Source organism: Streptopelia decaocto (genome assembly GCF_964273445.1).
Source record: "Streptopelia decaocto genome assembly, chromosome: 1".
In the NCBI taxonomy this organism is placed as follows: Eukaryota; Metazoa; Chordata; class Aves; order Columbiformes; family Columbidae; genus Streptopelia; species Streptopelia decaocto.
The window spans coordinates 138,927,849-138,946,348 of NC_138663.1; the positions used below are offsets into that span (position 1 = coordinate 138,927,849).

General features: G+C 40.2%; 1 protein-coding gene across 12 annotated transcripts in view; it reads left to right on the forward strand.

Annotated features, from left to right (window-relative positions):
- The window catches only part of ZBTB20 (zinc finger and BTB domain containing 20), a 512,466-nt gene that overhangs the window by 459,008 nt on the left and 34,958 nt on the right, over positions 1-18,500 (forward strand). For all 12 annotated transcript variants that reach the window (XM_082063098.1, XM_082063101.1, XM_082063097.1 and 9 more), the window contains one exon: positions 562-749. The gene's annotated coding sequence lies outside the window, so the exon portion shown is untranslated. The remainder of the gene's footprint in view (positions 1-561; positions 750-18,500) is intronic.

Here is an 18,500-nt window from a genome sequence, read left to right on the forward strand (position 1 = left end):
TTTCTCAATAACAGCACTACACATCCTGTGTGCAACTATAATTTTGCAATAGTTTAGTATATGCATTGCATCTCCTGGAGACAAGCAGGACTTCTCAGAAATTGTATGAATATTCGTTGTTGTAATGTATATAACAAGCATGCTTTTCATCTTTGGTGTGCATGTTAAGAGGAGATATCCCCCATGCACCCAGCACTTCAATAAACCAATGTCAACTTTTAAAACTATCACTACATTTGGAGAGTTTTCTTGGTTACTGTTTCAGTAACACTGAGACAAGTTTTATTTTATGTGTCATCAGTAGGGGCAGAATGAGGAGCTAGTTGGCCAGTTTGCTGTAACACAGTCTCAGGGCCATTGCATCAGAGTCAAAACAAGGAGCAGCTTGTTTCCAAACAAGAAGCATGGAGGAAAGTCTCCCCTGCCTCCCTCCCTGTAAGGGAAAAGAGAGGAGAGAGGGAGGTGGCAGGGGGGGAAGAAAGTTATCTTTAACAGATTCTAAAAATGCCTTTTCCCAAATATGCAGTCAGTCCCTTCAAAGGTCTCTTTGTTTATTTTCAGGAAGAAACCCAAGACAGCTGAAAACCAGAAGGCGTCTGAGGAGAATGAGATTACTCAGACGGGTGCATGCAGCGCCAAGCCGGGCCTTCCCTGCCTGAACCTTGAAGCTGTTCTGTCTCTGAGCCCGGCCCTCATCCACTCACCACATTCACCACCAAACCTGCACGCACACACAGGGTCATCTGATTGTGAGTACACCAACACGCTGCTGGGTTGCACCAGGGTTCTTGAAAACATGCTCCTTATTGCAGACCAGGTTTTCCAGTTGGATGCTCTTTCTGTAATGGCACGAGCAGGACTTCGTCAGGGCTTACCTTTTCCCTTCTTCGGGAATTATCACTGAAACAGAGCGTTGAGGTCGTGGTAGTGCAATCAGCCAGAGGAAGCTGAGAGCATGTTGTTGGGTCAGGTTGCTACTTCTTATGCACTGAAAAGGGAAGACTCCTGAAGCATTTATCTTCCCAGCTAGAGCTATAGTGTTTCCTCTCCAGGTAGTCACATGCCTCTCGTTACCCAAGCATATCTACTGACTGGGGGTTTTCAGCCTGTGCTGTATTGCAGTGGGAGAAAACAAATGTCTGACTTTGACACCCAGGATTATAAAGGTTTTCCACCAAGAAATGGGAGAGTGTTTTGTGGAGAGGATCAGTCTGTGAGAGTCTGGAAAGTCTTTGTAGACCTGTGTGGTTGTACCAGTTTAAGGCCCTTGTTTTGAGTGCATTCACTTTCAGATTACTCAGTATGGGTTCACTGGCCTTTTGAAGGTGTTCTTTTCCATTTTGCCAAAAAATACAAAAATAGGGGAGGAAATGATTAAAACTGGATTTTGGAAAGTCAGAACTTACCCTGTCAGCTCCTCAAAACATTATCATTTCACAGTAGTCACTGCCTGGAAGTCTCTTGGGCTAGAATATGCAGGATAATGTGAACCTCATCATTCACTAGTTTTAGAATATATAGTTTACATCTTTAGCAGTAGTTTTAGGATGTTGTAAAGTTTACAAGGGAGAAAAAAGGAGAAAGAAAGATGATGACAGTTGGTTTCAAGAGCTCAGAAGCTAACCAGACTTTGCAAAGGCCTATTAAAAAAAAAAAAAAAAAAAAAAAAAAAAAGAGAGAGATTAAAAAGTATGTATATCCTTTTCTCTTTTTAATTTAAAAATCCTGCCTCAGGGCCAAGTTTGGAAGCAACTGGGTTATAGGGATCATCACAATCAAAATCACCTTAGCTGCAGTTCATTCCCGTTGGCTTCTGACTTTAGTCATTGTGATCTTATTCTTGATTTTAATAGAGCTGGTAAAAACATTGGGGAGACTTTCTTGAATCTCACCTGGTGATCTGGAGAGAAGAAAGAGATGTGAAACAATTGAGCAGCAGGCAGCACACAATTTACTATATACAAGAATTCTCTTCAAATTGGAGATGCCAGGCTCCTTGTTAAAACTGGGGTACAGTTTTGTCTTGTGATGTTTTCTGAAAACAAAAAGCTTGTGAAAAGACACAAAAAATGAGCAGAAGAACAAGAAAAAATAATCCTTATTTTCAAACAAAGAATCTCTTTATCCCATTCACAAAGATGAAAGAGTTCATTAGTAAATGGGATTTGAAACCTCACACTGATGTTTTTTGACAGTACAAATGGAAACCCATGAAAGCAACCTTAGGATAGAGGCCAGCAGGGATTGTAGGGAACTTGGAGAATGAACTCCTGCTTTTGCTTTCTGAGGTGGCCGAGTTCAGGGGTGAGGAATATTGGCAGAGGGCAATAAGGGGAGGTGGAGCCTGCAGCTCTTCATGCTCTACCTGTTCTGTGGACAAACAGAGTCTTTTAGACTCCAAAGTTTTTAATGTCCCCGAATCACCTTCCATTCCTACCAAATTCACAGCACTGTTATGAACAAACGGCAAACCCAGGTTCAGTGCTCCTTTCACGCTGATGTTTTTTTTCAGAATAGAAGAAGTTTAATAATATCTTCAATATTAATATTGTCCTGTCTCAGGAATTGTTGCAGTTTAGTTCCCAAAATACAGCTGGGTCATGAAAAAAAATCTAGAAATGGGACAACACCTTGTGGTGTTGATCTCTTAGCTGATTATGTGTACTTTGAAACCAATGGAAAAGCTCCCATTATTTATGACAGGTTATAACCTTTATCAGGCTGTATTTGTTTGGGGCGGTATGCACATAATTAGTGTTTGGCATGCCCTTGCAAAATAGTCATGCCAATTTCTCACATGAACTAGAAATGAGACGTGATGAATATTTACTGCATATTTACCCATCTCCCATGTGATGTGGCATTATTTTTTAATATGGCCTCAATCCTTAGTGCTGGAACACATTAATTGACCCAAGAGATTAATATTTGTGGCTCCCAACATTTAAAGATGTCATTACAAACTCCTTCTTGCCTCCCCTGCCTTTTGGAGTGACTCTTTTCTCTCACCCTGGAACCCTTCCCTGTGTCCTTCCCTTCCCCTCCTCGCAAAGCTACATTGTCACATGTTTTTTTCCTCTCACCTTTTGGACCTGTGGTGATACTTTACTTCTTTGGGCCAGCAGCACTTCCAGTCCTTCTCTCTGCCCTCTGGACACTACAACATTGTTTCTTCTCTCTTGCCCAGACCACCTCACTGCCTCTGCCCCCACAAATGGGCACATTATATTTAATTTTCAAAGGACATTCTTCCTTCTCCTGGGGAGTTTTCTAGCAGATGGTAAATAATTTCAAAATACTTTAAAATTAGGATTAAACAGGAAGTTTGAGATGAATATTCATTGAAAACATCAGAAACACCCAGAAAGAGTCAACATTGGTAGGGCATATCAATTATTGGAAAAATGTACTGATGTACAGATGTTTCCGTAAGCCCTCATTCACGTATCTGGAAAAAAAGACTTGGATTTTATGGGCCACCTATTCAAGTTGGTTTGAAATCTTCACTGACCACTTTGCATGCACAGTCACTAGTGCTTGGCAGAAAATACCACCACATATTTATTATGAGAAATATTCAGAAGCCAATCTACTTTAAAAAATCAGGGTGCTTTTGGAATGATTCAGATCAAAATACTTTTTCCAAGCATAGGAAATAAAACCTCTGTGATAGCCATCTGCTCCTCAGCTGTAAAAGGCAGAGGTGAAGAAAGCCTAAGCAATAGTCTAAATGCCAGTCTTACTGAAATAAGTACTTAGCAAAAAAATATGTGTAAACTCATATGTGATGCACAACTTGATTTATGGCCTAATTCTATAGTGTAGTGCATTCCACATGCTGTTTCTTGTGCCACTTATTCCCAATAAAATTGCATTACTTCTGACCCTGGTAGGACTGGGTACTAGGTTTCTGGATTTGAACATTATATTTCCAGCTCAGATGAATCCTTGAAGCAAAATCCAGGATCTAGGATGCATTGTGTCTGGTTCCCATCTCTTTAAGTCTTGGGAAATGTTAGCTTACGCAATGCAATTGGAGAAACAAGGTAGAGGAAGGGGTGCTTCCTGAGGTAACTGTTGCAAAACTTGGCAAATAAAAAGCACCACTTTGAATTAATTTGGAATTAAGTCATAGAGTGAGCTGATAGAACTCCAAATGAGTTATACCTCTAGCTACTCAGCTGTCACAAGCAGATGTAGCTGATTACCCAGAAGAAAGGTGTTTCTGCAAAAAGCTACAAGGACAAGCATGGAGACACAGGTTCTGGCAAGGTTACAAAGAAGCAAAGGAAAGCATATGAGATTGGTGCTATTTGCAGTTTTCCACATACTTTCTTGCTTATGGATAGAGAATGCATAAAGTTGGTAGGGTCCTAGTTTGAAGGCTGAAGTCCCTCAGGTAAGGCATCTACAGATTTTACTGAGACAGAAGGAAATGATCAGGACTTGGCTGTATTTAAACTGATTTGGTCGATATGGGCCACTCACTTCAGGAGTCCTTCAGAAAGCATCTATAACTATATATGTTTTGCAAGTGCCAAAAGATAAGATCATTTTGGCAGAAACTTTCACAAGTTCTCAGAGATGCATTCATACAAAAACTTCATTCAGGCTCTGATGTATGCGTCTTAACAGATGTGTGCAGATTCAAAGGAATCCCACGGGAACAGTGCAACTGAATCTCTTTGTCTCTATTGATAGTTAAAAGACTCATTCTTAGATATTGGATGGTCCTGTGAAGGAATTTGTTCCAGATAGGGGAAAAGCAACATCTTTCCAAAGAGATTCCATGGGACTAAGAGGCAGGTTGGACAATCATTGGAAAAATGGTGAAGCAATTTTTATTATTTTAGAGAACACAGAAGTTTTGCAGAGACCTGAGATTCTGCTAGGGAATGAAAGTTGAGAAGGAAAGTGAGACATGGGTAATTTTTGAAAACTCCATGAAACGATCATTAACAAGATACTAAGATGCATGGGGACTTTCTAAAGTTATGTTTTAGCAAGGAACTGGGAAGTTCTTGTGCGATGTATAGAATGCATTTTATAAATACTGTCAGTGAATGATCACATCTGAACCCTTTGTCCATACATTATCAAGTTATATGGCTGACTTGGTCCAATTCCAGCATTTTTTAGCTTTCATAGGATCAGAACTTTGATTCAGTCAGTTTTCTTTTTCTCCTTCTAAGTTCTAATTTTTGTAGCTTGATAGCCTTCCAGCATAATGGAGAGAGGGAATCTCACAAAGTTCGTGAACTCCACAAAGCATCAAGAGTGGATGTGGAAACTCTGAGTTTTCGTTTTCTTGAGCAGCTAGAGGGACCCACCATTCCCTTGCCTTGAATCAACAAGTTTGATTTGCCTGGGGCTAATATAGAGGTTAGCTGGATCTGAAGTTGGTTTGGCTTTGTCTTTATGTTTTAGGTTTCCTGTGTTTCAATTTAAGGTTCTGTGGCAGGAAGGGAACAGTTATGTGCCCTTATGGTCTTCCCTCTGCCTCTGAAAATTTGTGGCTATGATTCCATAGGAACTGTTCTGGAGCTTTCAAATGATCTCCACTCTCAGAGGGGAGGAGAGGGGCCCTGATTCTACCAGCTTCCTTGTTTTCGGAGGCTGACAGTATGTCAGTAGTAATTTCATCTGTATTTTTGCTAGTCTATGTATAGAATGTATTAGCTAATGCTGAATATTTTTACACTGGTTTTGGTGACCTAAGAAATAATGTATGTTTAGATACCTTTTTTAGATGATATAATAATAATGATACAGGCCTTTTCTGTAGCAAGCTAAATTGAAGGCAAGGACATCCATAGTTCTCAAATACTGATGTAACGGATTATAGGTTTGTCTTGCAGAGTATTTGAAATTTTGTTTAGTAAATGCTTCTTTTCGTAATAGTCCTGAGTTTTATGTCCTGTAGGTTAATATTTTTGTTTGTAAAATTATCAAGGAAATATCAGTCAGGAATGACTTTTGTTTTCTTAGAAACAGATATATGTTGCGACAGAAGTACAGGTATGTTAAACTATAAGCCAAGTTCACCCTGTTTCTGTTGAGAAAGCCATCACAATACACTGAAGAATTGGCAGTGTAAAATATTGTACTACTGATAGGAACTGGTCTCTATATTCCTAATCAGTACACTAAGTGAGTTTTGTCAGGTTGGTCTCCTGGGCTTTTCTTCTCATGAGAAATGACTAATAGCATATGGTACTTCAGTTATGAAGTCAGTGAGTATGTTTTCAGAAGCAACTGTGTGTCTTTGGAGCCTAAGTTTCACTGATGCATAAATCACTTACATTTATAACACATAGATGCTTTTGAAAATTTGTCTAATTATGCTAAATGTTGATTCTCTCATTTGATGACCCTGTAATGCTGGTTTGATGCTAGGTTGTCAATTCCTGTGGCATTCAGTGTTTTTCCTACTGCTCACTATTTAGGAAACTCTCAGTGATTACATGCATAGTTTCAGCTTTGGCTTAAAACAGCCATGCAAGTTTCCAGCTTTCATGATATCAAGGGACAACTTGAAGGTATGTCCCCAGGCTATCTGTTCTTTCCAAGTAACAGGGAAAGGGATAAAAAGTCTTATTGCTCTTTACAATTCCATAGCCTCCATTCTTAAGATTTTGAGGTTAGTTGATAGTATTGTGATATTTCTGTTTGTAAGTCATGCTGCAACCACTGAGACATACTGTAACTGGCCAATAAGATACCTGCAGTCTGTTTCTGAGTTTACCTGTTCCTGTCTTTAGAATCTGCCCCTATAGATTTTTATTACCATTCTTTAAGTTGTGAGTAATATATATGTATATGAGTGTTTCAACTGCTTCACTCATTAAATGATTACTACTATACAACTATCTACCACTGTTCAATGTATTAAGATGTTCTAGTACTCTTTTGTTTTGGGGAATTTTTTGTTTGATTAGTTTTGTATGTGTTTGCAGTTTTTTCATAACAGTCTCCAGAACAGTGCTTTCCTCTTCTCCCCCTTGAGCCAGCTCACCTTCTCTGTCATCCTCCATTCTGAAAATTAAAGTAATAATGTAACTTCTACTGGAGAATTTCTGCAACGTTTTTGATTACCTTTACTGCTTTCATAGATCAGTAGTCTAGCTAACCCACTGAGTCTAGTGCTTGCCTACTTAATCTGTCAATCCACATAATCTGTAGCACTTCTGAGGTACTGGTCATTGCCCTGTAAGCTTTCTCTGTCTGATGTGTTTAAATAATGTTTTATTACAGTATATGTCTTTATAGCTTTAGCATTTTTTTTTTCCTTTAGATTTCCTCTTCACCCTACCTAATCTTTGTTTTACATCTAGCTTGCTACAGTTTATGCCCAGTTCTATTAGTGTCAGTCAGGCATGATTTCCATGTTTGGAAGGACACATTTTCAGCTTTAATGAATTCTTATACCTTGATATTTAACCACTGCAGTGTTTTCTGCTGCCTTATTTTTTTGTTGTCCTTGGATATGCATACAGACTCCAAAAAAGTATTATTAATGCCACCTCCCTGCTGATCTTATGGATTTTTGTTCCTTTTCTTTTCACTCTAGCCTGCCTTCCTTCCTTCCTTCCTTCCTTCCTTCCTTCCTTCCTTCCTTCCTTCCTCCCTCCCTCCCTCCCTCTCTTTCTTCCTTTCCTTTCCTTTCCTTTCCTTTCCTTTCCTTTCCTTTCCTTTCCTTTCCTTTCCTTTCCTTTCCTTTCCTTTCCTTTCCTTTCCTTTCCTTTCCTTTCCTTTCCTTTCCTTTCCTTTCCTTTCCTTTCCTTTCCTTTCCTTTCCTTTCCTTTCCTTTCCTTTCCTTTCCTTTCCTTTCCTTTCCTTTCCTTTGTAGGAGTTGTTCCTCCTAAGTAAGTTTGGTAAGTTGCACATACCAAAACTGCCACTTGATATGATCTGCTTGAAGGATGTCAAACATAATCATGCCAATCATTGTTATTTCATCTCTTAACCATGCATGCTGCTGCTGTCGTCTCCTCTGTTCTGATTGGGTGAGCAGACTAAACCAAATGTACCATTTCCCTAATACGGTCTGCAGAGGGACACTTAACGTAGCAGTCAAACATAAAAGATTTTCCAGTGTTTGGCAGGTGACTCTTACCTGAAGGAAACTAAAGCAACTACATCTGCATCTCCTTTTGTCCTACTGTGCGTTGTTAAAACCCTGCATAACTCAACACTTGTATCTCTCTTGGTTAGTCCTTTGTGTAATATAGAGACACTTTCCATGCTTGGAGAAACAAACTTGTGCATCAGTTGCCCAGTGTGTTGCACCTACGCAACTCCAAAGCTATAGATGTAAAAACAGACTTGGTCACCTTCTGTTCCTTTTCACTACTGTGATCTGTCTAGCACTGAAGCTTTTTGCTCTTTTCATCTAAGCTTCCATAGTCACTTTCTCCTGTTTTCTCTTTTTTACCTGTGATGGAGTAGCCATGTAGCCTTTGCGCTGTGAGTCTGCTCAATAACTTTAGAACAATGTAGAGCCAGAGCAGTAGTCATAGAATCATAGAATCATTTCAGTTGGAAGAGACCCTCAGGATCATCGAGTCCAACCGTAACCTAACTCTAGCACTAACCCATGTCCCTAAGAACCTCATCTAAATGCCTTTTAAACACTTCCAGGGATGGTGACTCCACCACTTCCCTGGGCAGCCTATTCCAATGCCTGACAACCCTTTCCGTGAAGAATTTTTTCCTAATATCCATTCTATACCTCCCCTGGTGCAACTTGAGACCATTTCTTCTTATCCTATCACTTCTTACTTGGGAGAAGAGACCAACACCCTCCATGCTACAACCTCCTTTCAGGTAGTTACAGACAGTGATAAGGTCTCCCCTCAGTCTCCTTTTCTCCAAGTCAAACAGCCCCAGTTCTCTCAGCCACTCCTCATCAAACTTGTGCTCCAGACCCCTCACCAGCTTCCTTGTCCTCCTCTGCACTCTCTCTAGTACCTCAATGTCCTTCTTAGGATGAGGGGCCCAAGACCAAACGCAGGATTCAAGGTGCGGCCTCACCAGTGCAGAGTACAGCGGCACAAGTTAAATGAGGGAAAACCAAAACAATTCCTGTATTGTTCTCAGCTGAACAAAGACAGCTCTTTCATTCAAAACATTTTGAAGTGAAGCCTTAACATGGTACTGGGAGAGAACCTGAAACGTAAAACCAAGATACTGCTTAATACTACCTACTAATCTTTATGAAGTGTGCTATGAGATGTTGTGGGGGGGACATCGTATTTCCACAGTAATGTGGTGTTTGATGTACTCCATAGGTGAAAGTCAGGTGTAAGGCATCAGAGTGCCACAGAACTCCTTCATTTGCATCAGAGTATTTGCCTCGCAGCCTGATGCACGGCAGATCACAGTTGACATGTTCTGGCTGGCTCTGGGCATTTGGGTTCCCCAGAACAACAATTATTATTGTTTTTAGAGGGAATGCCATTGCACTATCTTTTCATTTACAGTTGTTGTGCCCATTTTCGTTGTCCATGGAGCCATTTACAAGGCTAAAATAACATGAGATCTCATCTTATGTATCTACTGCTCAGGAACTGGAATACAAAGAGAATTCAAGATTTCTGGTTAATCTGTCGTCACAAATAGCTCCTTGAAGAATTAACTGTGCCTATGAAAAAGAGGATAAACAAATCCTAGAACCCCCTACTCATCCCCGCTTTGTTGTGTTAAACACTGAAAGAAACTCTGCCTGGCTGGGATGCGCAATATATACTCTGTATCAATCCGTGACATGTGGTGAAATGCTGCATCTTGAAAGCTCACAAGAGAGAAGTAGTATAAATTAAGCGTAATCTCACAACAGCTATTTTTGAGTTCTTAACCAGTGAAAATGTAAGTGTAGCAATATTGTGCATCTATTAAAACTCTTGAAAGGCTCTTTATAAGTAGATGATAGGAGTGATAACATATAATTTATTGATGTTACACAGATAGAGGAAAAAAAACACAAAGTAGCAATCTTTGGGTAGAAAAGGGGTATGATAGAGGAAATAAAAGCAGAGGAAGGGACTTTTCTCCACAGCTTCATGCCTGTGTGTGCAACCATATCAACTTTAGCAAAAATACCTTGTGCTTTGTTCCTGTGCAGGATTTCAAAACAGGGTATATTCCCTGTATTCAAAAGTAAAACTCGCAGATGCTATCTTTAATGTTTTTGGCTGAGTAGAGGGGTAGAATGTGCCTGGAGGCAGACCTGAGTAATAACTCTTATGCACTGTATTAGTATCACCTGTTGGTGTCTTATGCTTGTGTACACATGTAATTCCTGGACCTTTTCCATGTGGAGGAAAAAAAAAAGGCATTGGAACTGTCAATGTACATTTAATGCTACAGATCCATCTGATGATATCAAGCCACCCATGAATGCAGTGTTCTTGTTTATTGCCTTCATTTATTAGTTTAAAATGTTCTGCTGCTGTACATTTATTTTCCTATCAAAACTAAGTAGGTGATTTTGGAAATAAGTCTGCTTCCAGGGATTGCAGAGGTCTCTCTGAGGACAGAAGATTTCCCTGTGGCCTTCATCATCATTGACATAGCATGTGCTTTTTCCTACTGATATTTAAGTCTGAATTATAAGCAGGCCTGAATACTCATATATAAAGAAGCCACAGTCTAAAACTGTATGAACATCTGTCTCATGATATCTCTAAGTTTAAATATTCACCAAAGCAGCCAGTTGTACTAGTTAACAATTACCCTTTCACTAATAAATTTAAAAAATAAATAAACTGAATAAAATCTAGCATTTTCATGTGATAGCTTTCCTCTACTCAAGGCTGATACACAGTCACTGGAAGAGATAAAAGAATCCTTTTCCTAACCCTGAGGACTGGCATTTACTGCTTTTTGTCTGTTCCTTGTTTCTCTTATCAACTAGTAGTTCTGTGACCAGAACAAAATCTCCCACATTGAAAGGCCTTTCTCTGGAAACATGGAGGGTATAAGCGGTACTCTTCCATAGGCAGCAGCTCTCCCACCAAAGGCAGTCATTTCTGACTGCACTGTTTTCCTAACAGACTGCTACAAACACTCCCTGTAGAGGATTCTAGCTTGAATAGATACCTTCTAAACAGGTAATTATCTTAAGAGGTTTTAATCTATATTTTACTTTTAACCAAAGCCCACAGGCTTTCAGGCATATACTGTATTTAACCACACTCAAACTGATAAGCTTTTCCTCCTTGTCTTTCTGCTTGGGGGGAAAAAAAAAAACAACACAACAATACAGGGAAAACAAGAAAGAGTTCGTGGAATAGCAATTGTCTCTTTTGGAAGCTTGTTTTAATATATTTGCACCTATTACCCTTCTAAGTAATTCTTCCTCTAACCCCAGCCCCTTCTCCTCCCCAAACAGTGCTTCTGAGAGAGGATATAAGTGTATGCAGTCCACCACAGCAAGATAACCAAAAGCAATCCCGGTTCACTTTCCTTACAGGTATTCAGTCTGAAATACACTATTAGGATTTAAGCAAAAGCCCTTAAAGTCAGGTGAAGGTATTCTTAGTGAATACAGTAAGCTTATAATCAGGACCATAGAATAGCAAAGTCAATCACCTTGGTTTCCTACATTTCCCAAAAAGTTTATTCTATTTTTTCCCACAAAGCACCCCCCTATTCTTTGTCTGAGTGGGGAGTGCTCACACCATAACTTCATGGGCATCGCTGGCCCCTCTCACCTCTTCCCTGTTCTGTGGCTCTCTTGCTGCAGGGTGACTAGTGCAGCCTGCCCTCTGAGTAACAGCACCTGGCGCTGTGAAGGAAAAACGAGCAATAGATGTGCCTAGATTTTTAAAGAGCCAAACTGCCTTAAACTTATAGGCAATTGAAACAGTTGGGCCTTGCTGGGGCTTGGCAAGATCGTGTGTGAGCTCTGTAGGAACAAGCAAGCCCGGTTGAAATGGTGTTCATGTAGAACGTGAAAATGTTCCCTACTGAACAGGGATGAGCACAGCCTCGTTCCTCTTCCTAGGAAATGGTGCCATCATGTGGCGATGTTGTTTTCTCTGTTTCCCATTACAAGAGGGCGCTTGTACCAACCGTTTTCTCCCTTCACATTTTGAAAAACAGCATTAAATGCTGTTTGGTGATTTCATCTTTTGCTGACATAAATAGGTTACAGTTGGCCGGGTCAAAGGAATTAGCACCCCTGTAATACGGCCAGCCTGTTGAAATCCCCGTTAACGCAGCTGTGATGACAGCTTCGGTGGTTCTCCTGTTAATGTAGTATATGTTGCTTGGAGGTGTTGTAGATAGCTACAGGTATCATTGATGTAATCCCTGTCTATGCTAGGAGGATATGATGGAATGGCTGTAGCAGCAGGGGGGTGCAAACAAGGACGGAGAGAGGAACTGAGAGAAAAAGAGTGTGTGTATATGTGTGCTGGTGTTTACAGTGGATGTATATTGGACTGGCCCCCAAACATGTGCCTGGGAATAAAAATGGCTTTTGAGTATACTGTAAAGTATCTTCGGAGTTCCTAAAATAGCAAGAACACAAACTGGAGTGAAAATGGAAAAAGTAAATACCCTGGCTAAAAATGGAATATTTCATTAATTTAAAAATACCTGAATGTGCTGTAACACTTTGAAACATGTGGTCACCAAATTGCTGTGAATTGGAGCTAGATTTTACCTGGTGTTTTACAGTTGTAAGTACGATATTTAACATGAAGAGGTATAAAGGAATCAGGGCACTAGAGCAGCGTGAGAGGAAAACTTCGTTTTTGTAAGCCTGGAGAACAAAATCTGAAGAGACCTATAGAGTTAATTCTTGATCTTTCTGTAGTGCTCTTTATCAAAATAATGCAGAAAAAAAAATTCTTAAGACTCAGACAGGCAGTCCTTCTGGAGAATTGGGTGTGCGATGCTGTCCCTGTTCTACGTATGAAGCAAACAGGTGCAGTCGTTGCCACCTTGCAGACTGTAGAGCCAAGAGGATTTAGTGCTGACCAACTCCTCCTGCAGACTTTCAGGCAAAGCTTAGGAAGGTGATTCAGTGCCCACTCCCCAAGTGTGTGAGCTGAAATAGAGGCTTTTATGTTTGACATTGGGGATTTATGCCTGCTGGGTGTAGAATCAATTTTATGTACAGAACACCTTATGGTTTAGTCTTCAGTTTTATGTAAAATGAGTATCTCATCATTAGGTAGACGCTAAAAAGGACGGGGCAATTAGCTGAATAAATCGTCCAAAGGAAATTTGCTGAACATTCTCTGGTCTGCAGAAAGTGCCTATCTCCTGAACAAAGTCTAAGCAAACTCTTTCATATTAGAGCTTGCTCCTTGGAGATTAAGGTTGTGTTTGTGTGTGCATGCTTTTTGTCTTTCAAATAAACGTAGTTATTAGACTATGAAATTTAGAGAAGTTTGACAGCTTTCAGAACACAGTGATTCTTCCTTCCATAGAGTATATTACTGACACATTAATAGATGTTATGCTGGTAAAAATACAGTACTTCCTGTTAAATGTAGACTGCTACATATTTTGATTCTAACAACAATCTGGTAAGGTTAGGGCAATTCGTGTAGTGTCATCTGGTGTTTGTTTTGGATAGATATTATAGAAGGAGATACTGATTTTCAAGATGTTCAAGCAGATGATTGGGTGAAAACTCCAGCAAACCTTTAAAGCAACAGAAAGCAAGGGCTGCTTCTGGTCAGATCTCCTGCAGAGGATACAAATGTTCTTCTGTGTTCCTGAAACTCCATACAAGCTTTTCCACTTGCAGGTCCCTGTTCAGAATGAGGCCAAATATTCAGGAGAATCAGTCAGAGCAGGATTGGCTAATTCAGCCTCTCTGGTGTCATTGAGATGTACTGAGACATCAGCGACTACCAGGTTTTCAGGATTTGTATTCAAGTCACTTCCTTGAGTGGAAAAAATGTTGCTCCACTAAATTTGGTCCCAGAGAGTTGGAACCTGATGCAGGACTAATTTTGTGTGTGGAAACATTAGATACGAAGTTTTGCTCTGTTAATCCAGTTTTATTTTAGAGTAACTAACTTGAGAATAACAGAAAATAAAACTTCATCACTAGGGATAAATCAGGTCATTGGAGCTGAAGAAAGCACCCATGGTTACAGTGCTAAGTTTGGAACAGGAGACACTAATGTATGGAGATGAGAAAACTTCCCATGGAAATTAAAGAGATATAGTAGCTTTCACATGTTGTGACAGAAATGCTGTATTTCCACTGAACTGTTATGTTTATGCAAGAGTTGAGATTTTCATTCCAAATTAAGGATTCTTTACTGAAACATGCCTTTCTTAAGGAAAATTTTTACGATTTTATTTTGATAACAAGGCCCTGTTTGCTTGCGTTTATTTATTCTGTAAGGTCTTTAAAGAGTATCATATATGAAGTATCTCAGGCAACTGTTTCATTCACCTCACTCAGGTAGAGTACTTTATCCACTTTAGGGCCCTGCATTTTAAGTGATAGAGGACAAACTAGACTGAAGATGGAAGAAGGTAAGAATGAGGAGAGTACATATAACCAGTGAGGTTTGAATTTTCTGGAAAAGATACGTCTAAAGAAGAAAGGTGAGGCCCCTTCCAATATATGAGAGAGTGCTATAAAGAGAAAAGTGGTCAATAGTTCTCAGTGTCTGATGAAGGAAAGGATGAGTAACTGGTTTCAAAACTAAATACTAGGAAAACTTTCTTGCTATAAAAACAGTCAAGAGTCTGTCTGGGGAGGGACTGGAAATCCCCAACATTGTTATTTTTTGCAAGCATATTAGGCAAATTTCTGACGAGGTAGTGTACATAAATTGTTCTCACCACAAGGAAGAGGTAGACTAGATGACTGTCTGAAGAACCTGATGCATCCTTTTGGTATAACCAGGAGGCCATGGTCATCCAACGCTTGTTGTGGAGACCAAGGATTAGAGATTTCCAAAACTATGCATGGTAGAGTAAGAGTAAGGAGTAGATGATAGTGTTGGTCTCAAGCAGCAGCAGGTTACTTAGGTTTGTGGTGCTCCCTTGAACTAGTGGCTGGATTGCAGATACACAGAGAAACAGCTCCAAAAGCAGAAAGAAAGCCTGTCAATCCTAACTTCCATATCTTTGTCTTATCCCAGGATGTTCTCCCACCTATGGAGGCACTTGTCATTTTGATTATAAGAATGTAAAGATACCATATTCTACACGAGATATAATGCCTACAACTTTTCTACTGTCTCTCAAAGTGTGTATTCTTCTCAGTGCGAGGCCCAAGAAGCTTGTCAGGAAGACAAACTAGGCAACAATATCAAACTAGTTCTAAAGGCTACTGAAAAAAAAAAAAAAAAAAAAGAGGCAAAAACTCAATCTGTGTCTGCCTCAGCAAGCCCACCAGTTCTCAAGAATGTAAGATGATTAGTCTTGGCCCTGCAACTAGGAAAGCAAGGCAGAGCTTTTGGGGTTAACTCTGCTAGTTATTGATGTGAAAGTTTCCAAAAAGAGCTTTGATTCCAGCATCCTAGGCAGTTTGCTTCAGGTGAAGACTATGCACTGAGCTACTGCTGAGTTACAGTAGCTGTGGTGGTTTCATCATCACTGCATTTCTGGAAATGTTAGTTATTACTGTGCAATGAGCTTTGAGATACTGTGATTTTAAAAGACACTAGAGAAAATCAAATTCCCTGATATCTTTCAGTTATGAGCATTAGATATGTAAGCATTGGCTTTGCAGAAAGGGACATCTAGCGGCTGCAGAAAAACACCCTTAATAAATATATTTTAAAATGTACAACATAGCCATTTGTGTGTGGCCTGCAGTCTTCAGTACTCCATACATCTTTATAGCTCTACTGCATCTTGTGTTTGGCATGGATCATTTTCTGTGTTTTTGGCAAACAAAAGATCACCTTTGTGAGCCATACCTTTTTAGCATTATGTAGATCTTCATATGGTAGCTTTGGCAAATACAAAGCTACCCTCAAGCCATGCTTGATATTTCTCACTGCTGCACTTCCACATTCTCTATCGCCTCTTCCAGGAGTCCGCTGCCTGCTGTTCCCTTCTGCCATTGCCTTCCCCACTGGTACTGTACTTGGAGAGGTTGTCATTGTTATTGTCATGGTAAAATCTGCCTTCTTTTGAATGCCCATAGCATAAAAGTCAGCAGGAGGGGTGGATGAGATTTAGGGAAACACTAATCTAAGCACTCAGTCATGTATTACACAACAAAAGTTTTTTCCTTTCCCATCCATGTTTTGCTCCTTCTTACTAGTCGAGGATGAATTCCATGCATGTTTCTGTGAATAGCCTGACAGTTTAATCAGTACATTTGCATATGGGCAAACGGAGCTTTTTTCAAAGTTGCACAGTAATATGTTTCACCTTTATGCCATGCCAGCTTCAAATTGCATCCCAGGAGGATTGCAAATGTGCATAATCTGTGCAGTTGTCTAGGGTTTTTTTCTTTTCTTTTTTTCTGCCTTTTTTTTTTTTTAACTGGCAAACGCCTATTCATTGCCCATCTGGGTAAGAATGGCCTTTGCATTTTCACACCCATTCTTTCCTATAAGGTTTGTGAATACCCCTCCAATCAGAACTTTCTTCACAGAAAGGGGACAAAACCATTTTACAGGAGTTTCTCAGAATAAGTCCATTGGGATCTCTACATCATGTTTACTGGATAAAAAAAAAGGGAGGGGGACGGCATTTTAACAAAGACCACTTGAATTTCACAGAAAGGTTCCCACTGTCTTGAATTTAAAAGAGTGGCAGGCCTGAGAAGAGCCTGAGACAGCAGTCTTTTTCCTGAGCCGGGCATTCTGTGCAGTGACAAGTAGGTGAGTGTGTGTGTGTGTAGCTGGGTCTTGCTAAGAGCTGACACACTTTCTGGCTTGTCCAAGGCTCTAGTAGTCTTTGTCAGAATGTGGCATTTACTTTAGCATCAAACCTGCATTGGCAAGTCCACCTTCTGTGGGGAACATCACCTTTGGACTTTCAGCTTGGAAGAGCTGACAGTAAGGGCAAGGGACAAGCACAAAACTTGGATCTGGACAGAGTTTCCTGCACAGAGGGAGAAGAGCTGCATAGGACAGTGATCCAGTGGTTTAGAAGAAACATCCTAAAAAGCTGTATTAGCTTTTTTAACCATTTATTATGTGTTTCTTCCACCCACTCATCTCATTTTATCCTTAAGTAGTGAATTTCAGTTGCTTCTCAGTTGAAGAAGTGGTAGATGTTCTCATTTCACTTGAAGAAGAGAAGAAATGAGAGGATTTTTTAAGAAAAAACTGTGTTATACCAGTGGCAACCAATGTGTACTCCATGCCTTTTTTGAAGTGACTCAATTGACTTTCAGACCAGTTCCTACACCTCAAGGTACATGCTAGATCACTTCCCATGGGAAAGCCATTCACATAACTCTGCTAAAGGCACACAAACCTCTTTTCTTTAGCCTTAATTAACCCCAGATTGCTGTTTTCGTCATGTTAGCTATTGACCAAATACATTGTTGCTACACAACTCTCCGCACAGCCAGAACCTGAGAAAGGCTGCTGAAACTTAGACATGAACCTTGCCCTTTCTCCTTTCTATACAGGATCTGTGGAGAATCAGAATCATAGAATACTTTGAGATGGAAGGGGCCTTCAAAGCTCTTCTAGTCCAATCCCCCTGCAATGAGCAGGGACATCTTCAACTAGATCAGGTCGCTCAGAGCCCCATCCAGTCTAGACTTGGATGTCTCCAGAGATGGGGCATCTACCACCTCTCTGGGCAACCTGTGCCAGTGTTTCACCACCTTCATTGTCAAAAATTTCTTCTTTATGTCTAGCCTGAATCTCCCCTCCTTTGGTTTAAAACCATAAGCCCTTGCCCTCTCATAACAGGCCCTGCTAAAAGTGGCAGAATTCAATTTCCTCAGGATAGCATCCAGTCTCTTGGTACACATCACACCTTTCTGGAAAGGAATTGGTACTAAGGATGCATTTTTCACAGTTTCACTCACAAAATTCATTTTATCTGCCACGGTATATAGAAACAAAGTAGGTTTCTTTGCACAGACTCAAGTTGAGACCCATCCATAGCATCCCTGGTATGTGTGGAATATTCCACCCTGGGCATGTGCAAGGCAGTATATTTGGTTTATTGAGTTAGACTGCTGCATATTTCTTCTTGTTACCAAATACCTTATTTGACAAAGCAGAACATAAACTAGAGCTCATTCCCTTTTGCAGAAGCATATCTTAAAGGCATGTTTGTGAGAAAAGGGAACCCTAGGGTCAAACCACTTAGTCATCAATATTTATTGATGGAAAGATTTCTAGCACACTGATAGGCAGCCACTCAAAGGGAGATGCAGATAAATAGGTAGTTCTACAATCACTTGCCGTGGCCTACAGTAGGTCTCGAAAAGAGGTGTCATCTGTTCAGCATTAATTTTCCGCCCTTCTGTTTCCTCACCAGTACAAAGCTTTTACCAAGCTCTCTTCCTTTCAGATCAAGGATTATGTCTTTTTATG